Here is a 27,740-nt window from a genome sequence, read left to right on the forward strand (position 1 = left end):
TCCGCTAAGCTGCCCAGAAAAAAAAACGAAAAAAGAAGAAAAAAATCTAGTGGTACTAGCGGTTGAGCTATCTGTTGGCCACGAACGGTTAAACAAGAAATCCCGTGACAAATTAGAAAGAAAAGCGAAACAAACATCACGAGGACGACTGTGTCCGTGTTATCTGCCAGCGTAAGTGAAAGGAAACTTTCCATCGTTCCAAATTCGGATGCTTGGACACGTTTTGCTTCTTTTGCTTTACTTACAAAATGCATTATTCTTTTCAAACGTTTCTGTGCAAGAGAGATCGGAAGACAAACATGCAGAGAGCGAGAGAGAGATAGAGTTGGATTTGCAGGTTGTAACAAATTAATGGCACGAAATTATGGAAGTAGTCATCATAACAAGCTATCCTAAATGAAATGTAGGGTTCAATTTGTTATGCACAGCAAATACTCTGCAAAACCATAATAAAGAATGAAGGTTTTTTTTTTAAATGGGGCCTTTCACGAAACTAACCAGCTTTTTATATGGAGTTTGACAGTTGGCGGCTGAAATCATGTCAGCACTCCATACAAATCAGAAACAAAACTTACTTATCCTGCGCTACATCCGCTTTGTGGTCTTAGCCTGCCTTAGACGTATCCGAAACCGCTCACGATCTTAGGCATCGGTCTGCCAGTCCGCTATTCCGGCCTTAATGGCGGACGTCTCCACGCCATCTTGTCACCTCAATTTGGGCCTACCACGCCTCTTCTGTCCTTGTGGACGGCCTAAAAAGACTTAACGGGCTGGGTCGTTCGTTTCCATGCCTACAACATGACCAGCCCACCGGAGCCGTAAATGTCCGTGTCCGTAAGCTTGATACGCTGCACGACAGTGAGCTTGCCGTACATCTGAACATACGTACCAGAAATCAGAATTGAGTGTTTGGACATGAAAAGTGGTTAAAAACTAAAAAAGTGTAGTGTTTATGTGAATGTGAAGATTATTATCGAATTAATAAAACGTTCCTTACTTGAAACATAAGCTCGAAATTGTCCAGGGTATAAATTAAATTATTTTTGCAATTCCATGAGTTTTTGCAATGTTTCGGGAAAAATTGTTGGAAATCTCTTTTTTTATCAAATGTAGAAGGTTTGCGTCAGCTAAGTGAGTGAGTTAAATAAGTACAAAAATATTCTTCTTCTTATTTTTTTTGGCACAGCAACCGCTGTCGGTCAAGGCCTGCCTGTACCCACTAGTGAAGTGAGCTTGGCTTTCAGTAACTTATTGTTACCATAGCAGGATAGTCAGTCCTACGTATGGGGACACGGTCTATTCGAGACTTGAACCCATGGCGGGCATTTTGTTACGTCATACGAGTTGACGACTGTACCACCAGACCGGCCCAAAAATACAAAAATATGATATGCCAAAAATATCTTAAGTGTTCGTAATTCAAACAATACGGTAAGTAAGAAATATTTTTTTCTGCTATTAGCTATTCTTAGCTTAATTCAATGTATTCGGTTTCATTATACAGTTTGCAAAGCATTTTGATAGTTACTAAATGTACGTTTGTGTTTATAATGTTTGAGCCGTTTAGGCTTTTCTATCATCTTCGGATTATCTCCAATAATTTTCGTGGCGAGGTAGAATAGGACCATCAAGAAACGTTATTGCTCTTGCTTTATTATTTTTTACTGTTTACAATTTTGCCTCTCTGTTGCCGGTCCTTAAATGATTCAACATTACTATTAGTTTTTAAAATAGGTACTGATCAAGTTGAATCATTCTTGGATGATATAATTACATAGAAACAGCAATATCAACAATGACATAGCTTGGTATCATTAACCAATTAATGCCATAACCAAACCAATGCCTTTCGCCTGACCTTAATGATTCAACACAACAAAACATGGCGTGACGTTCATGGAATCGCGGAGCCAAGTAAGTCGGTGTTCACTAATCTAGTCGAGCATATTGTGTGGGATAAACCGCGTAGATATTGAACAAATTGAATTTGTATTTTAGATTTCAAATATGTTGTGCAATCACTTAACTTCTTTCGATTCTTTTTAGTGTTTTATAATCAACCAGAATACTTTGGAAAACATAACCATAAAAAATTGATTTATATTTTATTATTTCAGTTTCAAAAGATGGAAATTTATTGGTTTGCAGGATTACTTTCCGAATAGTTAGTTGAACGAAAAAGCTTCAAACCCCCAAAACGAGAACGATACCTTCTTCAACCATGCTCCCTAACAAGCGAAACGGAAAATGGGCGCTTTTCCGGTTGATTAAATTTCTTCCATTTACATTCATCGTTCCCCCACAAGCTCGCACAAGTCAACTGGTGCCAATTAGAGGCAGTCTCATTAAATCTGTTCCATCCACCATCAACCGAGCAAACATTCAATTGCCTTGAAAGTCATATCGAATTTCTTTGCGAGGTGCTCCAACCCACCATTGTCGACCGTTGACGTCATCGTGCGGGTGCACGTCAATCACCGCATCGCTATGCCGAGGGTCGGAACTTCAATCGCAAACGCCCACCGAGCGCGCTTGTGCACGGTAAAGGAGCGAGTGCAAAGAGCATTAAATGTATTATCGGTATCATATTACCGCTCCGGACGGCTTCCAGTCGGATGAGTGGGTCAACTGGCCGGGCCGCTAAAGGTCCACTGTGAAAGATAAAGCTAGTATCATATTATTAGTGGTTCCGACGAGAGTGAAGGTACTGAAAAATGCAACGAAAGCTTCTGAAAACACCACCGCATATTGAGGTCAGACAAAGGCTATCCAGCTAAAGATGAGGTCAACTGCCACTGCCAACGCGAAGGACCGTGAAGGGAAATTGTTACAATGCTTGCTTCAAGTGCAACTGTGCCTTGCCACGTGGTTCCTGTCAAGAGTATAAAAACACATCCGCACCGAACGGAAATTGCAGTTCAAATGTCAGCTTTATCATAGCGTGTGCGTCGTGCAATTCCACTCGAGTGACAACTTAATGGTACGGTTTGGGTGCGTTGGTACTTAGCGTCGCACACTAAGCGTTGCCTGAAGGCGGCGGACGGCTCTCTAATATTAGCTCCGACACGGCAACTGACAATTAGTGTACCACGGTTTCATTAAAAGAATAAATGATGGCAATGATGATGATGGGCTTCGGCAAGCGAATCGTCTTCCGTTCCAACGTTCTAGGGATACATGGTTTTTATTTGCTCAAGGCTCTCCTTGCACTTGAACAAACGATTGGCATAATTTAATAGTATTTCCATTCAACTAGTTTTGTGCAGGGCAGACAAAGTAGCTTAAAAAGTATCCCAGCTTATAAAATAGGACAAAAGCACACTAAAGGAGAGTGTGTAGGAAATGTAGGCAAAGCATTCAAACAACTTCAAAATGTAATTTTAAGTTATTCAAATGTTCTGTAAAGGCATGTGTATATTATGGGAGGAATCCTTTACTTTTGATGTTCAAAACTTTTAATAACTATACGAGTGTAATTGACCTGTCCTTCGATGTAATCAAATGTTTGCGACGTTTAACAGAATATATCGCATTAGATCATAGGAACACTTAGTTATAGTAGTGTTTATTTTTTAAGTGATATATGTAGGCCACGAAGGCCAGATACATTATCAAGAATTAAATAAATTACAGAAAGGTAAAAATCATAGTATATGTAGATTTTTGGTTAGCGAAAATAATTTGTAGACTAAACATTTCCCGTTTACGATGTTTTTAACATTTGATTTGTTAGCTACAAATCAAATATAACAATTAGAAAATCAAACACACTATCATTATTCATTAATGAGCTTTTACAATACCAGCCAGCAGTTTCATACGGAGTCTGACGGCTGAAGTCGTGTGAACACTCTATATATAACCACACGCAAAACTAGCCTCAGTATTTCAGCCTAGTTTTTTTCAGCTTGAAAATTTTGTAAACAAACAAGGTATGTTTCGCCCAGTGAACCACTTAAACTGTACATTTTGATTGAAATAAAATAAATTTAGTTGATTCTCACGATTACATAGCAAAAATTCAGACTTTTTATACTCAAAACTTCTTTCAATCCATTGTTTAATAATTGTGGCAAATTTTTTAACATAAGCCTAATAATAAACGTTCACACCCCTTCCGAAGAGAAAAAAATTAAAATGAGAAGGACATGTTTTACGGCCGCCCCGCTAGAATCATAGATGTGTGGAGGGAGATGCGTGAACTCATAATCATGCTGGGGGACTTCAACGCAAAAGTCGTTAGGGAGCCAATGAACCGCCAATGCAATGGCTGTCACAGTCTGCATGAGCACAGTAACGATAATGGTAGTAGATTGGTGCAGTTCGCCGCAGCGAACAATCTGGTTGTAGGAAGTACCAAATTTGCGTACAGGGACATCTACAAGATCACGTGAGCGCACCCGGATGGAGAATCTTTCAACCAGATCTACCACGTGCTAGTAAGCCGACGATGACAGTCAAGTTTGTTAAATGTCAGAACTTATTGAGGAGCCAATATCGATTCCGATCACTACTTGGTTGGCTTAGTGATACGTTGTAAAATCGCCCGCCCCCGTGCCAATGGGGGCGGAGAAAACACGCAGCCTCGGCTCAACACGGACTCTCTAAGGGACATTACTGTCCAACAGGAATTGAAAGCCGCTTTAGACGAGTCTTTACTACCAGAAAACAGATACGAAACTACGAGCGGGAGGTACAACGCTCTAAAATCAAAAATAATAAACTGTACAAGATATATACTCCCACCACGTCGTGACAACACCAAATTTGGCTAGTTTGATGAAGAATGCAGACAAGTGACCGAACGTAAAAAAAATGCATACAATATCTTGGATAAGATGGCTGAATACAGAACCGACACATATCATCTCTTCATTGACTTCAAAGCCGCATACGATAGCATAGCCAGGGTAAAACTGGTTGACGCCATGAGCTCATTTGGAATCCCGGCCAAACTGATATAGTTAGTTAGAATGGCTATGACTAACACCACTTGCCAGGTGAGGGTGGATGGACTTCGGGAACCATCTTTTATAAGTCAACCCAGATTCTGGCATACGATGATGATATATTGATCTGCGGCTCTCCTATGTAGCAGAAGTGTTGACACGTTTTGGCACGCGGTATGATGTAAACAAACACCTGTCAGGGAGTTGAAGCGAACGGATTAACACTTTGATCGCCGGCCTGACGTCACAGTTTGGGAGTGAGCACGTAGCGCATGACAAGAGAGCGATGAGAGCGACAATTGTTCGTGCGACTATTATCACTCTTTTGTTTCATTTCGATAAGCGGCGTAGCACATGTCGTTCTCGTTCTCTCTTTCCTACCTCATTCGTTATCAAGAGAATTGGTGAGCGTCAGATACAGAGCTGAGCGGTGAACAAAGCCGTCGTGCGATTTCATATGACGCGGCGCTTAAAGTGTTAACCGGAGCGATTCCACCACCAAGCGCAGATTGGCGCTAGCGTACGATCAGGAGATTAGGCAGTGATAAGAGCGAGATGACTAGCGCTTCATGCTAAGGTCGCAAACCTTAGCGAAAGGGTCAAAGAAGGTCGATTTTGGCGCAATTAGCAGCAAGCAGTAAGATAGCAAACACGAGAGAGACCGGACAAATTTTTAAGCGTGCGCATTAAGATCGAATCGCCGTTGTTGAAAATTAACGGAAATAAATTTATTGTTACTAAAGTAACAAAGAAATTTCATTGGCTGGACATAAAAAAAACGGCTAAATATTAATAAATTTAAATTTCTTGCATGCTGGACATTTGGCATGCTAGCATTATTGATTAAGTGTACTTTGTGTGAAATTTGTTGTCGACCTTAAATATACTTATCTTTCAACACCCTGAAAAATAAATTTAACGTAAAATATTGTTTGCCTTTCGAAGTGCATTATAAGAGTATATTTGAAAATATGCACCCGAATGTTAAGGCATTAGGCCCAAACAAACACGACCCTGGAGAGCAAATGAGATGTAAGTTCATTTTAAGTTGTTGGAATGCGTTTACAATTATTGGATAAAAAGCTGCGTAAGTAATTTAACTCCACATTGACGTGCGCTATAGCAATTCATGCCACATTTCTTAATTACCTCGTAACGAATTGTTACTGCTTCGTCTTTCAATTAACCAACGATAATGGACACTACAACAAAGGCACTAACATTTAAGTGTTTTATGCAAATGCATTGGTCCACAATTGATGCTTCGTTTTAACTTGCTGCAAGCTGCAATAATCGATGTCCATCGCTTATCGGAATCTGGTTCATCCATGGTGAACTTTCAGACCCCACGCTATGACCTGATCCGCAGTGACACGATTCCAGCAGTAACCTGAATAACATCGTCACCGCATTCGTCCAGTATCCTTCGTAACGTATCCCATCTTGTGTCAAAGCAAACAGTACATCCTTCTGCTATGCACCCTTTCCCATGCGTCTGTCTGTCTGCCACCCAACCTGAGAAGCTGCCTGGCTTAGCTTATCCGTTGACCATGCTATTCGATCGGCGTCTTTGACCCATCCGATTGCTAGCCGGTGCGGGATGCAGGAGGAAAGTAAATATTGTCCGGCAATAAATTTCCATCCTCTGCGGCATGGCAACATCGTTTCGAGCGTGACCATTGCAAATGGCCGTTGAACGTTTGCTATCTTCGGGTCTCGAACGATACGTGCAAAAGATGTCCATTTGGCGGTGTTACCGAAGCCCGTGCCGCCATTGCCGTCAGTGAGGCGGAAGTTCGTTTGGGCACGTGTTAGTTTTTCCAAGACTTTGAAAATAAAGCACCCGCCTCATGGCAGCTTCCACTCATGGTGCGCCCGCCCTACGAATCGCAGCGGAGATGGATAATGTCCTTTGCCCACGCTCTAGATAAAGCATCTGGTATGGCTTATTTCCGCAGCCGGCCACATTTCGCCAACTGCAATGGTGTAACCTGCTGCTGTACCATCGAGTACTTGCCCTTTCTCCTCGGAGTGTTTCCTCGTAGCTGCTATTCCGTATACTATTCAATGCCACGACAAACAGGTGCTCTGGGCCGGCGCCATTAAATTATACAAATAAAACAACATGCGCTATTTGCATTTTACATTTAGTCGTACGACAGGTACGGTACCAAGTTGCTTGGGTCGACTGAGTCGGCACACCGGAATGAGCACTAATGTCACCGTGCTGCTTTCCTCCCAACCGAACGTTGACAAAATCCTTTCTCACTCACTCACACCCCACAGGAAACACTGCACGAGGTGATGATTTTCTGCTGAAGACCGGTAGCGATGGTGCAGGTGAGATGATTTCGTTCCGGGTTAGGACTTCCGTGCTTGAACCGTGAAGATAAAATAAAATAGAGTGGAAATTGCTTTTATATTAAATATATTCATCTTCTCTGCCTTTGTAGCACAGACATGATTGCGCATTTCTGAGTATAGTTCGATGTTTTTCGAAGCAATCGGGAGACGAGTCTCTTAATGAGAAAAAAAGTACATACTCCCTAACATTAATAGCAGATAATTTAAATTAAAGCAGAAACAAACTAATAAATACTAAATGTTGTACAGCCGGTCCAGTTGAGGCACAATTGTCATCTCGTTCGACTTAAACGCTTACCTGTTTGAGTGTAAGCTCCGTATGAAACGTGCCCCCCTGAACGTAGCACTGACTATCCTGCTATGGGTAATCAATTGCTTTGAACGACAACGGTTGTTTCGCCAAATAAGAAGAAGCAAAAATATAAAAATCTTTACATGCAAGGATGGACGCGTATGTCGTTGAGCGAAAAAAGAAAACCTATGTAAGCAGTGAAGTGTTCAAGGTTAACGATGTACTAACAACAGCAGGAAATCAAGAGAGAGATCACATGTAAGAAGTTCCTGAAGACGTGAAAGAGGAGAAGAAAAGATTAACACTATTTACGTTAAATCAAATTACATGTAGTATTCAACTTAAGAACCATATATGGTATATTCACTTTCAATTTCATGTTGTAAAGATAACGCCTGCAGGTGCCTGGTGGTTTATGTAATGCAATGTATTCACATTAATGAAATGACTATTTAACTCTAACAACGATACGATACAAACGATAAAAAATGGTTTTAATTTTATTCATTACAAATAATATTAAATATCAACACGGACATTACTCAAGGACATTATTATTATTATTATTATTATTATTATTATTATTTATTTAATCTTCAACGGGCCGTATGGCCTAATTAAGATGTAACAGTTCATTCACAAAAAAAAAACATAACATAAACAAAATTTGCATCGCAATTCACTGTGGCCACGGCAGAAGCCGGAGACGTTCCTTGAAGCACTGAGTTGTGATGTCGAATATTAGGACATGATCGGTGATGGATTTCTCAGTTATATTTCGGGTATAAATATGAGAAATTACGCGTAAATTAAATCAATGCTAATATGTTTAATATGTTTAATATGTTAAGCCATATAAAAGAACGATGTAATTGCGTAGATAATGTGTGCTTAAAATAGAGAGAAAATTTTATGTGATGAAAAGAAAGTAAAAAAAAGCTTACTGGTTTCACTGGTTTGTGGTGCTGTATGTACCCATGCTGTTTAGGCTGAAAATGTGTAGTACACATAATTAAAACACTGTCAATATTCTGCACCAGCAGTTTGTCATGCATGCGGTATCGTTCTCTGTTATAATGGGTAATGCACTTTTAATTACGACGCCCTTTGCCTTCCTTCGGTCGTTAAGTCTGCTCTCGAGAAACATTCTATCATTTCCCACAAATTTGACGTTTTCATGATAATAGCCAGGTTAATACTTCAAGATTTTCTCTCATTTCCTGCTTCTCGGAAACTTGCACGGCACAGACGCAATACCGTGTAGCGCTTCATTAAAAATCAAATTATTTTTAATGCTATTGCTCGTAATTATTCTGATGGTTTTAATGCCTCGTAAAGCACGTTTTCTTTGCAATTTGTGTGAAGGCTCTACAGCTTCGAAGAACTTATTGATTAAATCGTCCATATGTTATATATAAAATCGTACTTTGAGCGAGTAAGTTTAGTGAAACATTTTTTTAAACGTCTTTTTTACATTTAATGTTATTATTGCATTGTTTGTAATGCCTTTGAAGTGGATGACTGTTGATAATAGTCATATTAATAGAAATTAACAAAACATAATACTCAACTGAGAAGCAAATAATTAAAAACAATAGAAAAATTATAGTGATAAAGCTATAGTTTCAAAGAAGAAGTATTGTTTTAAGACTGTTGGCTACGGTAAATTTTTATCATTTAAATGTGTTTTTTTTTTTTCATTTAAATTTCAGCTGCTGAACATAAATATTTTAAAAAGGAGATATTGTTATTGGAGTTATTATTATTATCGTACAGCTATTAATAAGCAATTGTTATCACATCACTATACAAATTCTACTAAATTTCCTACGCTAATTCCTACGCTAAATTCCTACGCTAATTCATACGCTGCATATTTACTGCCGGGCTTAGTCTTTCGACTGGATCTTCAACAGTATCGGTTCCATATCCTGACCAGGACCAAGTATCGTTCCAAATCCGAATTCGTTTCAATTTCAGGTTCATAAAAATTAATGAAATCGGTAGCTTCTTCTGGATCAGTATGGGTTCATGATCGGTTCCAGGACCGATACGGGATAAGTATCAGTTCCAGGCCCTTTATGGGTTTACTTTCAATTCCAGGACTGATAATGATTCATAAGCAGTTTCAGGAATGGTATGGATTCAGATTCAGTGGACGAGCGAGAGGTGGAACGCTCTAAAAACAAAAATAATAAACTGTGCAAGAAATATACTCCCACCACGTCGTGGCAACACCAAATCTGGCTGGTTCGACGATGAATGCAGACAAGTGAGCGAACGTAAGAATACTGCATACCGAGCAATGCAGCAACGGCATAGAACGCGGGCATGCGCAGAGGAATATTCACGGCTTAGACGCGAAGAGAAACGAGTTCACCGCTCCAAGAAGCATGCTTTGGAAGAGCAAAACATAGAACTCGAGCAAACCAGAGAGGCGTACGGACCGATACGAAAGTTTTACCAAGCGATAGCAGGTCACCGAAACAACGTTGTACCTAAGGTAACCTGCTGTCGCAACAAAGATGGAGATCTGATCAGTAACCAGCCAGAGGTCCTCTCGCGGTGGGCTCAGTACTTTGATGAATTACTCAATGACCAGTTTAGCGAACAGCTAGAAGCGCCACTAGCAGATAGTGTCATGTTACTGCCACCTAGCATAGAAGAAACACGAAAGGCTATTCGTCGGCTGAAAAATAACAAGGCACCGGAACCGACGGAATTGCAGCCGAACTGGTCAAGAATGGAGGTGCACGACTAGAAAACGAGATTCTTCAAATTGTTACTGAGGTGTGGGATAGCGAATCGATGCCCTGTGATTGGAATCTCGGCATCATCTACCCCATATACAAGAAGGGAGATAGGTTGGACTGCAACAACTACAGGGGTATTACGGTGTTGAATACCGCCTATAAAATATTCTCCCTGATCCTTCAGGATCGCCTTGTCCCGCACGTCGAAGAGATAGTAGGAAACTATCAAAGAGGATTCCGAAACGGAAAATCAACCACTGATCAGATCTTCACCATGCGACAGATCTTGGAGAAGATGGCTGAATACAAAAACGACACATACCATCTCTTCATAGACTTCAAAGCCGCATACGATAGCATAGCCAGGGTAAAACTGTACGACGCCATGAGCTCATTTGGAATCCCGGCCAAACTGATAAGGCTAGTTAGAATGACTATGACCAACGTCACATGCCAGGTGAGGGTGGATGGAAAACTCTCAGGACCTTTTGCTACCACCAAGGGTCTGCGCCAGGGGGACGGGCTTGCCTGTCTCCTAGTCAACCTGGCGCTAGAGAGGGCCATCCACGACTCGAGGGTGGAGACTACGGGAACCATCTTCTATAAGTCAACCCAGATCCTGGCATACGCTGATGATATAGACATCATTGGTCTGCGGCTCTCCTATGTAGCAGAAGTCTACCAAGGGATTGAGCAGGCGGCAGAGAACCTCGGATTGCAGATAAACGAGGCAAAGAACCTGTCGCGACGGACGAAGCTGGGACTATATAGTACCTATATAGTACCAGTACTCACATACGCCTCTGAGACATGGACACTGTCCAAATCTGACGAAGCCCTCTTAGCCGCGTTCGAGAGGAAGATGCTCAGAAGGATACTTGGCCCCGTATGTGAGGAAGGACAATGGAGGAGCCGCTATAATGACGAGCTATACGAGATGTACGGCGACCTCACTGTCGTACAGCGTATTAAGCTCGCCAGGCTCCGGTGGGCTGGTCATGTTGTACGCATGGAAACGGACGACCCAGCCCGTAAAGTTTTTTTAGGCCGTCCACAAGGACAGAGGAGGCGTGGTAGGCCCAAATCAGTCCAGGATCAGGTCCAGGATCAGTTCTTGGACCAGTGTGACCAGTGTAGTATTGGTTGCTGGACCGACATAGGTTCAGATATCAATTTTAGGACCGGCATTACGTCATATGCACTTCATGAATCAGAACATGTGATGTATTGGTAATGTGATGTAATAACATGTGATGTAAGGAACAGTATGGGCTTGGTTTTAGTTTTAGGTCTCTTAAGGGGTCATGGGCCGGTCTGGTGGTACAGTCGTCAACTCGTACGACGTAACAACATGCCCGTCATGGGTTCAAACCCCGAATAGACCGCGCCGCCATACGTAGGACTGACTATCATGCTATGGTAACAATAAGTCACTGAAAGCCAAGCTCACTTCACTAGTGGGTACAGGCAGGCCTTGACCGACAGCGGCTGTTGTGCCAAAGAAGAAGAAGAAGGGGTCATCATAAGTACCTAATTTTAATTGAGTTTCGAAAGTATTGTTTTCGGCGTACTCTTTTCAGTAAAGGGGATCTTTGAAATTAAACAGCGTAGCCCTGTAACACAGCCGTACCCTGTGAGGTTTGAGGGGGGGGGTACACAGGGTTTGAGTACATTAGTACATTTGTTAGGTATCAATGAACATTCATGTTGTATTTTTGTGATATGAAATGATAATACATTTAATACTATATGAATTTTATAAGCGTTTAGTATGAATTTTATAAACATTCAATATGAATTTTATAAACACTGTAATATTAAACACAACATGCCCTCCGTGCCGCCATACGTAGGACTGACTATCCTGCAATGGGGGGGGGGGGAACAATTAGACACTGAAAGCCAAGCCCACAAGTGGGTACAGGCAGGCCGTGACCGACAACGGTTGTTGAGCCATAGAAGAAGAAGAAGTAATATTAAACTTCATTTGGTTTTTCAACTCAACATCATCAATAATTGCTGGTACAATCTGAATCAGAAAAATATAAAAAAATGTTATGTACTAGCTTATCATAAATATGTTTTATAATTTCAAGCGTGATATATTTATTTTTCTATAAAAAAAAAGTATTTTGATACATATATGCATTCACCCTATGTCACACGAGCATTACTTTGCTGGTTTAGTATTTCTACTTAATGGTGTTGTAATCCATTCATTGCCGAAAGCTCATTGCAAAGGGTCTGAAGAACGATTCATTCGCTTGCAAATAGAATCTCTAGTGTTACATTATCCATTTTGTAAGGGTAATTCCCTGGAAAGATCGATTCGCACTTCATTCATCATGTCGAATGCTCACATTTACTCAGACGCACATGCACTGTAATCCGCTTTATCGAATACGCTTCCGAGTCCACTGTTTTCGAGTGTAGAAAAATCCGACTAAATTCGAGTCCAGTAAAAGCCACGTGGTGCAGTGAAATGGCCGCGTGAATCGCTGGCAGAATAGCTCTAACCTAGCATATTGATTACGATCACCTCAAACCCAAAGTCAAGAGTGCGGAACGCGGACCAACTTTCAATCGCTGATTGACTGCTGGTGGCCAGTGGCATGTGTTTATTACGTGACACACCTGTCGGCAACTAGCTACCATACTACCAACACCGAAACACTCCCTCTACCCCAATATATTCGCGCTGATTGAAAGTCAAGCGTCAGTCGGTAATGATATGCCACGAAAATCAATTTCAGCTTTTCAGGAACTCAGCGAATGCACTCGATGATGAACTGCATTATTATGCAGCCCATTTACTGCTGTGCAGTCGGTAAGTGAAGGGCTTCGCCGGAAGGTAACCTTAGTGGAGCCACAGCATAGGAGCGCTCAAATGACGGTTCTTGTGGTACCTTTGAATGATGGCTTAACGCGTCGTTTAGGTTCACCATTGCACCATTTTGAAGGACTGCCGCGCAGAGTGGATTCGTGCGAAATTCGTATAATGTGGTAAAATAGAGCTTTCTTCGGTAACAACCACAGGATTATTGATTATGCATCGGATTTTGAATCGATGGTTACGAAACATAAGTTTGCGGCTGCAGTATCGGGAAATGTGTTTAATTAAATAAAAATTAAAAATACATTATATCACATCTGAAGTCCTGGCGGAAAACATTTACGATCAAATTGATTATGCAAAATATTTTAAATATTTCATTGCAATAAAAATATAACGAAATGAATATAAAAGTTACTATACTCCACATGTGTTTTATATTAGATTTCATTTGATCTAATAATATAAACAACAAACATTATGATTTGGAATAATACAATAAGGAACAGTATTATATATTTATAATATATACGTATATATAAAGATATATCTGTATACCTTAAAAAAATGCTTTTTTCACATTTTTATTTGGATATTTTTGCCTGTAATGATTTTTAAAAAAAATGCAAACCAATGTATGTAAAAAGATTTAAAACAAAATTAAATTGTCATGAGAACCTTATCAATTTAGCCCTTAGCCTGATTATTTTTTCCTCCCACCACCCACTTCACCACCGATGCTCTCTTACAAACGTAATTTAAGCCAAAGTCGATTTTTGATACTGTCTGTAAAAAGTAGCACCAATTTATAAAGTTTAGTATATGCTAAATGCTTCAAGGCTACGGTGTCGTACAATCACCAAGTGAAACTACCAAGCAGGGTGCAAAAGTAAAACAATCATTAACAAACCATTCTGTTCCATATATATTCCCAAACAACAGAAAGCTCTTGGAGAATATTTTCATTAAATTACACTTTCCCTTTTACTTTCATCACTCACCAAGCAGCAACCACCGAACCAGCAACCCAAAATTCGTGGAATGCTCAATTTAATATTCTTTAGCATCGCACCACATCTATCTTCGTGTGGCACGCTGCTACCTTGTGCTCATGACCCTAGCGGGAGCAGTAAACAAAAAATCCCACCACCGCAATTAACGCTCCCCACCTGCCCACTTTCTAATCCATTCTTGAAAAGCCACCCAAAAAAGGATAAGAGAGAGTCGACCCAACTGTCGATACATGGTGCTTGAGAAACAAACGAAAAAAAGAGAAACCTAACCTTATCGGACCCTGCAAAAGTTTTTACCTTCCATGCAAAAACGCTTCGAATGAGCGTCAGGAGATTCATCTTCTCTTTAACGTAGCGTTCGTGTACGGCTTCATGTGAACCAACGACCGGACGAAAGAGCATCGACCGAAAAACATTCTAACAATTCAATCCGATGCACCCAATTACCTCAAAACGAGTTAGAGCACACTGAAACGCACACGAACACACGCACTCACACACTATCACAGCACCATGTGATCAAACCAGTGATGAACTTATCACCTGAAGGTGAATGAACGGATGCGATAAATGAGATTTGTGTAAAAAGACTTCGTCGTCGTCGTCGTCGTCGTCGTCGTCTGGGACCGATTTCGTTTGCATAGATAAGGTTGGCTACCACGAAAGACAAAATGAAACGCTTTCCCAAGGACAAGGGCATGGCAGACGTTCGCCGACGTCCTCGTCGTCCTTGTCGAGTCGAGAGCGCTGTCGTCTAGCTCCGTGATGCAGCACTGTCCTCGAGACCGAATAGCGATCAAAAAGGACGCCCGAAAGGGGGCGGCATAAAGTGCGAAAAAAGACGACCCCATAAACGATGCATGAGTCGTGGGTACAAGCAATGGGTCTGGATGGGATTCGGGAGCGAGAACGTGTCAGGGTTTCTCCTTCTTCTTCTTTTTTTTTTTGCTGGAATCCGTCAGACAGACGCGCGCGCGAGATTCTTGACTCTTGCCATTTTTTTATGCGGTACATCACCCGACGATACACTAATTGGCGACGGTAAAGTGTCAGATGCGTGTTTTTCTGTGTGCGTAGGTCCATCATGGCGACACTTCAGGGAATGAAGTAGGGAGAAAGATTAGAACCGAAGCAGAGCTAAGATGCAAGATGTACAAGTGTCACGGAACGGGCGAATTGGCACACGGATTAGCAAACCACGACGGTTTGCGGGGGTGGGGTGTGCGAGAGGGAACGTGTCAAGTGTAGGTAGTCTCCATCCTACCTTAAATCCTTGCCACCCTCGTACGCTGAAACGACACCTAGGGAACCCCAACCATTCCCAACTCTTGAGCAAAGGAGAAAAGTTTGACCGGGCCTGGACCTGAAGTGTGTGGTTCGATCGAGAATTCCACCATGCTTGATGGGTAAAGTTGGTTGGCAGAGGGAGTGTCAGAAAACAGCGTCCAAATCCCAAACGGTTGCTTGTTGTTTTGCGGACGGGGAATCTCCCTTTTGCCTTTTCCCACCGCAAACGACCGACAGTGACCTGGAAACAACGGAACGATATAATCGCCCACAGATGCTGCAGACGGTGCACGGTGCGGTATATTTATTTTGTTTTAGTTTTTAGTCTCAAATTCGGTTTTTTTTTCACTGGTTTTGTTTTGGTTTTCATGCGAGCATTCACCGGCTCATGATACGTTTCGCTTCGTATTTCGTGTCTCGAGTGCTTTGTCTGGCTTGTTGAGAGGAAGAGAGGTCAATGTAACGAAGCATTTCTCGCCACCCCCCCTCCCTCCCTCACCCGCCTTTTCCCTGGCATTCGGGGCTAAATTTTCCGATCGTTGTACCACTTTGGTTGGCTACGCGCCCCGTTCGATTCGGGGTTGGAATTTCCGTGACCTTTCCGTTGGATAGCTAAATTAACGACGAACGTTCACCAGAAAAGCGAATCGAAAAGAGACGGCAAAGCAAAAGCAAAGCGAATCCCGTCCGACTGGCCGTCTAACGCCCTTGGATGTACCGGTACGGTGTAGAATTGGATTTGCCATCGGGTGGCCACAACTTTTAGTCCGAAATGATTTATTTGACCCATACCCGAGACTGACTCGTTGAGGTACGCTATGCCAGCGTCGCTACCACGGCAATCTTACGGTTCAATGAATTCTGATTCGCAGCGAAGATTTGGCCCGAACGACGAATGTGAACTTTCAAGTGGTGGTAGATGACGGTTTTCTACGTTATGTGTGATTGTGTGTGTGTGTGTGTGTGTGGGGGGGGGGGGGGGTGTCCTTTACGTTTGATTTTCCACCGAACGCGCACAGGAAAGGTGTTAGCGTCGGGCGTTGATAAATTTATGTGCTTTGATTATGATTACTCAATTTTTGTTTTATGTTCTACTTTCCCCGTTTTCCCATTGTGTCCCTTAGAGACCTACACATACTGTGGATTACGGTATGGGATGACGAAATGGAACAATCCGCTCACAGTATGCAGTAGGATAACAGTAAGAATAGTGAAGTGTTTAAAATTGAATGCTTTTGATGTAGAAATATAGAGATCAAAAGTGTTTGGACGCTTTGAATGATAAATCGAAAGGAACAATTTACGAATAGAATGATGCTTATCAATATCGTGCCCTTCCCTTCCGAATTGAATGTGTTTCTCTCGAAAATGAAGTTTCATATCTACATTCCATATTCCACATTCCACATCATCAAAGAAACACTTCTTACTTCTAGGAATAACAGAGCATAGGAAAACTTTTACCGAGACTATTTTAGATTGCGTCTGTAGAAATGGGAGATACTCAGTTCCGAGTGAAAACTCATGTCTAGTTTTGAAACTCTCATTAGGACAGAGACATCTCTGTTTCGTAACAATTTTATCCGCTTGCCTCTTTTGGAAGGGTACCTACACATAGCGAGGGGTTTGGACAAACTTTTCCACCGAAAACTATCAAACCAATTTTTCATCTTTCCCTCCATTCCACGTTCGATACAATTCGTCCTGCCTGAAGTAACGAGTTAATTAATATCATCCTGTTACGTCTGTAAGTTGATGGCTTCTTTCGTACTACGTACGGGCTCAGGGGTAAAGGAACCCTCATCGATCTGAATTTCACTTTTCCCATTTTCGAGCACGCGACGCAATTCCCCCAGCGTCGAATGGCACCCCTGTACGCCCTACGAAGACCGAAAGTCTGGGACCGGGAATGTCATTGTACCGTTTCTTCTGGTAGAGTAGGGTCGGCTTGTTGCGCTCGGCTAACGGGGTGGCTGCAGCATCGGTTTCACTTTTTGATAATGATGCGTTTTCCTTTTATTATTGGCGTAGCACGAACCACAGGGGGAACGCGTGCTATTTTGTGAGGTTTTCTTTCGTTTTTTTTTTCGTTTCACATGTTTCCCATATCTGATTCCTTCGGGTGACCCCGGATGACGAACGGCAAGGACAATGACGACGTTGACGGGTATTCTGGTTGAGTGAGAATGACCTCGTGTTCGGGTTTGGGACTGTATGTCTCGTTGTAGGGCAAACAATGTGAGCTTGCACGAAGAGCTGTTCGGCTACGCATGCGTTCGTTCGTGCACTCGGTCGGGGAAGTTGCAAGGGATGCAGAGGAGAAACATGCTGTCAGTTTTGCAATCGAAATGTGTGAAAATCGGACTTGGAATGGTCAAATATTGTGCATCTAGGATATTGTTTGTTGCTATGCAATGCTTCATCGAAATTGGAACAAAATAACTATAGGTTTGGAAAAAATAGTTTAAAAGACAGTACTTGAACTTTAACGATTCCTTAATTTACTAACAATGCGCAGTTTGTTACATTCACCATAGATTTTTTTAAATGTTTGGATGATAAAACGCTCTTGATACATGTAAAGCAACTTTATTTACTTAACCATCAATTGGATTTTAGTTTTGCGACTTAGAAGTAAGATAATATTTATAATCATTAAAAAGAAAAGATGATGATTATATAAATATGTTATTCCTTGATGATAACACACTGTTTTCTGAGTCAGTTTCGGCATGTGAACGGCATTATTCAAACAATGACAACTGTTGAAAAACATCTTGCATGTTTTGAATAATGCTGTTCACATTGGAAACTGAGCCGGAAATCAGTGTGATGTAATGTTATGATGAAACAATATTCATAATAACCAAAACAATTTCATAAATATCTTCGTAAAATTAAAATTGCATGATGTATGAAGGACACATTAGTTACTACAGCATGCTGATAACATGCCATGTTTAAGTGCAGTTCAAATTCAACTCTCTGTCTTAATTGTAGAACACGGCTTTGTAGGAAACGGTTGCTGTAGTGCAATTTATTAACGACATGTATGCCTTAAGCTCATAAAATTGAACAAATATCAGACCTTTTCAATGTTCAGTACAACAATTTCCAATCTCAATACAATCCATTTAATTAATTGCAGAATACTAAGCAAGTCTAATCGTAGCCCAAGTATTAAAATGCTCACTTACCTTTAACATGCAACAGCTCGCCTCGCTTCGCAAACTGACAGCATACGTTATGGTTTGAAAAGCATGCTTAAGTTCCCCTCGGAACCGAAGGCAACATTGCGCACACTCGTCCCGGATCCGGAGAGTCGTTTCCTCGTGCCCGTGGCACGAAGTTCCCCCATCTATACCGCTCAGAGCACAAAAGGCTCGATCATGTGATACCGAGCGCTTCAGTCTGTCGGTCACTTTACACGCGAACGGAAGTGTCTCAGTTTTAACGCAAGCGGTTCAAATTTGTTTCACCACCCAAATTCAGCCACTGTAACCGCAACGCTCAGGTTTGCCTTTCTAATATTTTTTTTAGTTTGCCGTACTCAATCGTCTGATTCGTCGGATTGCATTTGAGCAACGGTCAATTTGAACGAACCGTCACGCGTAAGACGTTTCGTGAGAGCATGTGCGGACACGTGCGAAAGAGAGTGCACACACGGGCAGAGCGAGGAAGGCGAAACTGTCTGCAAGGTCAAACGTCTGCGTCAAAAACCTTTTGCACACAACTGACAGATAAAATTCGATGAAGAAGTTGTGGCTTTCGGTCCGCAAGGCCGTGCGGGAGCATTCTTGAAAGAAAACAGGTGAAAACAGGTGAACGAATGGCGCTGCTTGGACGGGGAATGTGCTGTGCAATTGAATTACAGTTGCCGAACGGTGGAAAACAAGTGACAAACACGTTCGTTCAATAGATTTTCGTGCCGTTTTCGCCTCCGGTTTCAAAGTGTGTGCGTGTGCGAATCTGTGGGTTGAAGAATGTGACCGCAGCGTCTGGGTTGCCGTGTTTCGGTGGTGCAGATCGTGGATAATTGCTGAAAAGTTCTCCCAGCTGTACCGAACGGCGACAGACAGAAGTAAAGAAAAATCAATCGAATTAAATTTAAGACGTGAAATGGAAGCACAACGAGACACAACTTTTCAGTTTTCGGTCACCGAAAAACAAGTGGTTAATGGGAGTGCCGTATGTTGGAAATGTCAAAACAAGATTTGTTTAGAGCGAGATAGCTGGTGCGAGCTGCCAATGCAAATTGCACAAGAGAGTGGATAGTTCATCGAAGCGATAAAATTGTGCATTCTACGATGAAATTGTGCCGCGTACCGGACACTTTGCCGTGATGCAGATTGCTCTTCCCCACCTCCAGCCGATGCAGTCAAACCGCATCGCATGTCTGTGTGTTGATGTGTCGCAATCTCTGATGATGTTCGCTCTCTCTCTCGCTCTTCCGTGTGCTGCCCGGGAAGGCCGTGCAAGAACAGGCCCAGCTGAAACTATCCCTTTTGCAAATTTACGTAAAACTTAAATTATTTTAACGATTGTGTCTTTTTTCTCTCTTTCTTTCACTCTTCATTCAGATAAAATGAATTCTACCACACTTGTCTAGTTTTCGTTGTCGCCAAATTGTTGTTTGAAAGTCGCAAAAGTTCAGAGTTTAGAGCAGAATATTTTAGAAAGAAAAAATTGCAAAGGTGAAGGTAATCCCACTTCAACCCAGGATCGTCACCAACGTTACTTGCTTGAAAAGTTCATTTGGAGCTTTTCGTACAGAGCGCCTTGCGTGTGTGAGTGTGTGTGTCTGTTCGTGCATTTTGTAGAGCGCAAGGGTCTCTACGTATGTGTGTTCGCGTATGTGCGTGTTTTGATAAATTTGGGCGAAATTCGTGTATGTGTGTCTCGTAAATGTAGGCGCCAGTCACCGTGCTGTAAATGTGCTTTATGTGTGTGTTTGTGTAAAAATGGTGTGTCAATCGTTACAAAAGCAAAAGAAGGCGGTGAAGTAGTGCAAATTTGTTCCCCGTTCTCTCCCAACATCCCTTTAACACCCGAACCCCTAGCAGCACACCAGTGTTAGTAAATGTGTACCCTTCCCTTTCCCACGCTTCCCGCTCCTCTACCACTTGCCGGATGTAGAGAAGGAGAGAGTGCATGGAGTGTGTTGGTAATATCAGTTGTTGTTAAAATGTGCAAAGTGAGCCAATGCTTGAAGTGAAAATATTTTCAAAATTTGTATCCGCATCGATATTGCTCATCTAAAGTTACTGTATAATTTTCACCGAGAAAATTCCGCTCACTCGCCAGAGAATGCAATAAAAGGAGAGCGGGTGCTCTTAAAAAGCCGATAGTGTAAAGGAGGCCATCCGAGAGCAAGAGATTGTGGTCTGTAAGTAAGCAAGAGGAGTGAAAAATGTTCACCCATTTATTATAATTTTCATTTATGTAAAGAAGAAGAAAAAATCCCATGAAGTGAATTAGAATTTTTGCCTCGTTTGTTCTGCTTTGGGGATGATTTTTGTGAGGGAGATTGGATCAATTTTAGCACACCAAGCCTTATTCTAGGGATGTTGCAGTGCCAAGGAAGGAAAAGTAGGCTAGTCGATGTATTCAGCATACGCCGCCCAGGGAACTCAACCCTTGCTTTTCCATCTTGTGTGTAAGTGTAGTGTTGGTTTCGTGGTGAGCCGTACTGTGATTGATAGCTGTGTGAAATCCAAACGTCTGTCGTATATGTGTGTGTTCGTGTTTGTATGCAGGATTCTAGGATGTAGGATTTCTCCGAGATTTCAGTACAGGAAGAAAACAGCAGCGTGATATGGGCACCATATGGTGTTTTCCCTCCTCGCAAGCAGGAATGTCCTTTGAGTGTCCTTTTTGAAGTTGGAAACGCTCATGTGGAGTGATGCATTTTCATCATGCTTTTCATACTGCCGTTTGAGCTGACATTCAACGGAGCTTGTGTGTTCAGCTCTTCCTTTGAATGCAGGGATATATAGATTCCATGGCCTTCCGTTCACTAAACCTTTGCCATCAGGATCAGACATTGATTTTCATCTGTTGGGTTGAAATTTTCTGTGGTAAAATCGGAAGACACGTGCAAATAGGCTGTTGAATGAATAAGCACGCATTTGTGAAGGGGAAAAAGAACCCATCGGCTTCGATTCGTTTCGAGCAGCCACCGGGTCCGGTGTCGATAGAATAATTAATCGAATTCATTCGATACCCCGGTAGGCCGGACGACGCAGTACCGTCCGGGTAAGGCGACACCGTCCGAACGCCGGTGGATCGAAGGCTGAGGACTGATTTACGACGACTGATAGGACTTATTACTGTAATAAATATTTCACCAATCCACCAGCGCGTCCAGATGCACTCTTGGCTCACTCACGCCTCAACCCACCGACAGTCGTCCCTCGTTTTCTCGGGGTATCTTTCAGCACGTTTCCTGCGGGATGAGGGCTGGCAATGGCTCTCCTGTCCCGTTTGTACACAGTAGCGTTTGCGGTTTTGCCATCGGGCCGAGAGTGTGTCTTAATTAGATCGGATTTATCGAGACCATTAGCACGCCAACCCACCCGGTGGCTGCGATGAGGTGCGTTTCGGATGGAATCTAGCCCGCCACTTCCCTTTCGCCAGCAGTGTGTGTATGGAAGCGAATGGTTGCGTGGCCATTAGTGGCCACCCTAAATGTGAGGGTAATTTTATTGATTCTGCTGACCCCATCAAGATGATTCGCTACACGTACCTTGACTGCATGTGGGATGGCATCCATTGCCACCTAAATGATGGCTGTGTGCGACCTTTGTTTGAGGTTGTAGAAAAAGTGTAAAGTAATTGTTATCATTTTCTAGAAAACCTACAAGACAACTTTAAACATTAAACATTAAACTAAAATCTTACTTACGTACTTATCCGGCTGAAGAAATCCGGCTTACTGATTTTCTATATGAAATAATAAAATTTTCTGACAATGTTTGGATGTTAACATGTTTTGACATTACAATGTTATGTTCAAGTAAACGGATTTGTAGACGAATAATTCGTTCCAACGCGTTTTTTAAATGTCATCTCATTATTATTATCATTGTTACCACTATTTACATCAAGTCAAATTAGATTCGATTATGGTAATCGAAAATCGTTTCAAAAACACTTGCCTTTCAGCTATGCTGTTATTGTAACATATTTTGGGCAATGGTGTAACTTTTTTTAAACGAACAATATTTACAATCGATACTACCGAAAGGGAAATACCTTGGGAATGATACAAACCGTTAGCACAAGAAGTGTTAACAATACGGCTATTTAAAAGCCGTCATACAAAAAATAAATAAATAAATAAAAAATAAATAATGTTTTTAATGTTAGTTCTTGATTTGTTCCACTTCTCATAGTTTCTGTAATTTTTAACATAGCCAAAGTAAAACCCCCACAAAAGTTCCACTAGTTTTTTGGTTGTTTTTAGCGCATTGTTTTATGACCCACAGTCGGTCAATTGTAATGAATTCGTTATAAAATGATGAATCAAGGCAACGTCTTTCAATGTTCCTGATAGATTTTCAAGACTTTTTCAATTCCAAACCTGTACCTTACAACGCGATAGCAATGGTTCGCCGGTTTCGATGGTGCTTCGCTTCTTTTCAACGGTTTCTACGTTTTAAAGCAATTTCATGCCTTAGATACTTTCAATACCACGACACAAACTAGAGGGAAATGTACCTCCTTCGGTACCGGATGCCAATTCAGGCTCAGCGGAAAAACAGAGCGATTTCCGGTTGCTGTGCCCGTTTCTTTCAGACCGATTTTCATCACCACCACCCTGTCGCGCCGTCAACGCCGTCCGATACCATTGGCTTTATGAAAATGCTTTTGTTTAGGTTACCTTTAGGAGTAAAACCATCATCTTAAAATTTGACGCACTTGTTCGTGGTATGGGAATGTGGTGGAAAGCACCACACCGCCAAGGGGTAACGAAGATGAAAGTAAAATCTGTTGTAAAATGTTTCCATCCATCGCTTTTCCACCTCAAACCCTGGGTGGTGTGTAAAGTAACGCTGTAGTAAGATCAAAGCAGAGATGGTTTTTGTTAGTATCATTTCAATTTTCGTCGTCAAATTGTTGCGAAACCGTGCATGGTTGGCTATCAATGAACACAGTACTGTAGTGGGGAGGGAGGGATTAATTTCTTTGTTGCTGTTCCTGAAGGCTTTTCTTAAGCTGCAATACCTAGAGTGAATTGGAAATGTTTGCAGTGCTGCTCGTGAGTGATACGAAATTTTGTAGGAAAACACCAGTTTTTATTCAGATTGAGCAATGAACATTCACTGCCGTCTGGTGGTTTTGCAAATGATAGAAAGTAATCAGTGTTCGGATTAAAAATTAACGGTTAATATTTCTTGAACATGCAATTAGTAAATGAAAGTATTCAGCATAGCCGGGCTTTGATCCATGTATTTAGGCTAATTTCGTCTAGATTGCTGTATTAAATGAAACAGTAAGCTAAGTATATGCTGCCATTGGCAACAAATGCTCCAATGATGCTACGAGTTGCTTAATGTACATCAAACTATCTACAAAGAAACTTAAAAAAAAACAAAACGGAAAAAAAATACTCGTCTCATGTGTCATTTCCTCCACTGGTCCAGACAAATTCCAAGCAATTTTTACAATGCACGGTATTTTTTGAATGATTTATAAACATAACAGTACAGGAGAACTTTAGCTTAAAGGAATTTAAAGTAAAAATTAATTATTGGTGCTTGTGATTCACTCACAGGTTCTATCCACCGGTTTAGGTCCTAACGATCCACTTACAAAATTATAGAAATATACAACTGATTACTGTTACCGTTATCAGTTGATCCCATTCCATCCGGTAATCAGTTGCCTCAGCATAATCGCCATAGCATTTTAAGCCCCTATTTTAAACATATTCAATGTAAGCGTTTAATTATTGTTATTTAGACATACTGCCCGATATTAGTACGATGTTTAAGAAATAATTACATTAAAAAATAAATTTAGCCGGTCTCATGGTACAGTCGTCAACTCGTACGACTTAACAACGTGCCCGCCATGGGTTCATGCCCCAAATAGACCGTGCAGCCATCCGTAGGACTGACTATCCTGTTATGGGAAGTAATCCAAAAGTCATTGAAAGCCAACCCCACAAGTGGTACAGGCAGGCTTTGACCGATAACGGTTGTTGAACCAAAAGAAGAAGAAGAAACAATAAATAATTATTATAAATTATATCAACAAGCCGCATACTGATTAAGGTTTTTTATAGTAAAAAAATGCTCAAAAGTACATAAAATGAATATTCTTTGAGTCATTGGAACCTTTCAATGCACAAACTTTACAGGGTTCAGCTTCATTTTTATTTTGGCCATTATCGAATCAGCCTTAATCGGTTCAACAAAGTAGAGCGAACTGTATTTCTGTCTACAAATTTGGCTATAATAATGAGAAGCTACCTTGTTATACTTATGATAATTTGATCCTTAACTCTAATGCAATCGTTTATCTAATAACTAGAGTCATCCAAACACTTTTTATTGCATCAGTTTCTATAGATTTTCAGCATTATATCATGATAAAATGGTGTCTATTAAATCCACCAAATAGAAATTGTATTTGTTATAATTAAACCATGAGAGGTACAACCATGGTTCTGCACTAAACAACACAAAAAAGTCTTTAGTCGCGACTTGTTGGAACAATTGCATCGATTGTTTGACTTTCTTGTTTTTTTCTTCTTCTTTTGTGTTTGGTTGCAGTAGATACTCTTTTCATAGTTTCAACTTTTCTGCCCCTTTTTTACTTTGTTGCATTTGTTCGACAACCGTCAGCGTTGTAGCAGGAAATTTGGTGTTTTTTTTTTCTACCAAAAAACATCGTACAATCTGCGTTCAAAACATTTCGGAAAACTCGCCACCATACCTTGGCTTGTCTATTTCGTACTAAATGTTGTCCAAGTTGTAAACTGTGTACGGTGGTATCGGTGTAAGTTTTCCACCAGTGCCGATGCGGATTGTCATACAAGTGGTACATGTCGTGCGCTTGTTTTTTTTTGTTACTGTTCTTGTAATTCTTTATTTTGGTGTCGAGTTCGTTTCTCCGGGGCTACAATTTGGCGGGCAACCCCACACAGCTGAAGCGGGTTGGTAAAAGTACGTTTTCTTGTAATTTGCTGTGGGTGTGTGTGTGTGTGTGTTGTTGTTGTTGTTGTTGTTGTTGTTGTTGTTGTTGTTGTTGTTGTTATTGTACTGGCAACAGTTTCACAACAACCAATAGCCTAGAGCAATTGACGAAGAAAGTTAAGGCTTTTCCGAAGTGGAATCGTTGCCACAAGGTCCTCGCCTGGCGGTTAGGGTAGACGGAACGGTACGATTGTGTTCAGTATATCAGAAAGCATGCGGAAAGCGCGCGGTAGCATGAGCGCGGGGAAATGAACTGTATTGGGAGTGAAAAGTTAGCTTTTTCATCGCTGGCAAGTTGGATGGCGGGTACCGTAAAGGATGCGAGGGTGAGAAAATTTAATATAACTTTCGTGTAACTGAAAAATAACAATGAAATTCTGATGGGATTCCAGCACGGCACAGTCGATTGCGGGGCCATCTGATAATTCACCAGGCGCATTCCCGGGCGCAGCTCAGTGTGAAGCTTTCCGAAACCGGACTGGACTTTACTGGTTTGCTGCCGAGGAAAACTTTGTAGTGTTGTGAGAAAGATAGAGAGAGAGCGTAAGGTATAGAACCTTGGGTCAGTGTGATGGTAATGAAATGATAGTTAATTTTATTTTGACAACCAACAACAACTGCTCGCCAGCTGGCGTCCGTCGAATTAAATACACATCCTTTTCCTCTCTCACTTTCTCTCTCTATCGTTCGCTCTGGCACTTGCAAAACGATTTCAGTCATTGGCTAGATAAAAGCCATCGACAAAATAAATATAAACCTACTTGCTGAAAGCTTGTGCTCCTCGGCCCTTTTGAACACTCATGCACTAATGCGTTTGTTCGCGCGATGCTCCATTTTTTTAAGGTCATCTTCCCGTTTCCATCGGTTTTGCAGTCGTTCGAAACTTGTACGCAGCAAAGCACGGGAGGCAGTTGTTTAATTACAAGTAAATTTTGGATAATGTTTGACGCAATGGCGCAATCGCTTGAAATAAATGAGAGCATTTAGCGTGCAATTGTGTGGTTCTGTTTGTGTGTGTGTGCATCGGGAATGGCACTGTTTTTTTGTCGCTTACTGTCAATTGCGTCCGGTAGAAGCGTTCAGATCACGAACCGCTGCACATGATTGCCTTTTAATTAGACTCTATGGTTCCTGCTTTTGATAGTAATTGGTTTCTGGAATTTGGTGAACAACAGTCGTATGATTTGGCTTTTAATGCTATATTAAAATATCATTATTGATTAGGGTAAATGTACCAATAGTGGTGCAATTTGTAGTGGTACCGATGTGTTTTAATGGATTTAAAGTGTCAGGAACGACAATTTCTGAATATTTTAACACATAGCAATTGGAATATGTTTTATCTTCGCAATCACAACCATTTTTACCCTGAAATACATCAAATTTACGAAAAAATACATATTTTTGTGATTGCTTCCTTGTACCTATAATGGTGGTATGGTTCCTATAGTCGTCGTATTGTGTTCCAATAGTGGTGGTAAACAAAGATACCTCGAAAACAGAGTATAATATCAATGAAACTTAGTTCCGAAGTTGTTTTTGTATGAATAGCAAGGATAGCTGCCATAATAATGATTTCTTTCGTTATTTGATCGTAAAAAATGTGTGAATTTGGTTGATGAAAATATTGACTGAAGTACTGAATAACACCTGTCGTCAATCCATACTCAGAAGAGTTTGCTTGATTTGAAGTCGATTTTTCACTCAGCCAGATAAGCGAATTTTGGCCTTTGTTTCATAAATTACTTACAGAAAACTAATTTTTGTTGCTTATTTTAATGAAAACAGTACGACATGTCAAAAATGTCGTCGAAAAAAATCTAAAATTAGCTGTTTTAATTGATTTTAGAACTAGGACCACTATAGGAACATGCCTGTTTGGTGTACCTATAATGGCACTATCGTAAATAACACCTAAAAATACGTAAATATGGTCAAAAGCCAATGAATTTGAATAAAACAATATAATTTGATAACAATTATGTTAAAAAACTAATAATTGCATTGTTATGTGGTCATTTAGAACGTTAACAAGAATATGAGTATC

At 41.1% G+C, this 27,740-nt stretch overlaps 1 protein-coding gene across 5 annotated transcripts in view; it reads left to right on the plus strand.

Annotated features, from left to right (window-relative positions):
* Nucleotides 1–18,872: 18,872 nt before the first annotated feature.
* Nucleotides 18,873–27,740, plus strand: part of LOC1275325 (protein O-mannosyl-transferase Tmtc3) — a 155,527-nt gene continuing 146,659 nt past the window's right edge. Inside the window, exons 1-2 of one of the 5 annotated variants that reach the window (XR_009766608.1) lie at nt 18,873–19,005; nt 20,072–20,877. The gene's annotated coding sequence lies outside the window, so the exon portion shown is untranslated. Of the gene's footprint in view, nt 19,006–19,189; nt 19,313–19,333; nt 19,573–20,071; nt 20,878–27,740 lie in introns of those variants that run through there. The other 4 variants (XM_061663098.1, XM_061663099.1, XM_061663101.1 and 1 more) reach the window with 4 other exon arrangements.

Source organism: Anopheles gambiae, chromosome 3 (assembly GCF_943734735.2).
Source record: "Anopheles gambiae chromosome 3, idAnoGambNW_F1_1, whole genome shotgun sequence".
Classification (NCBI taxonomy): domain Eukaryota; kingdom Metazoa; phylum Arthropoda; class Insecta; order Diptera; family Culicidae; genus Anopheles; species Anopheles gambiae.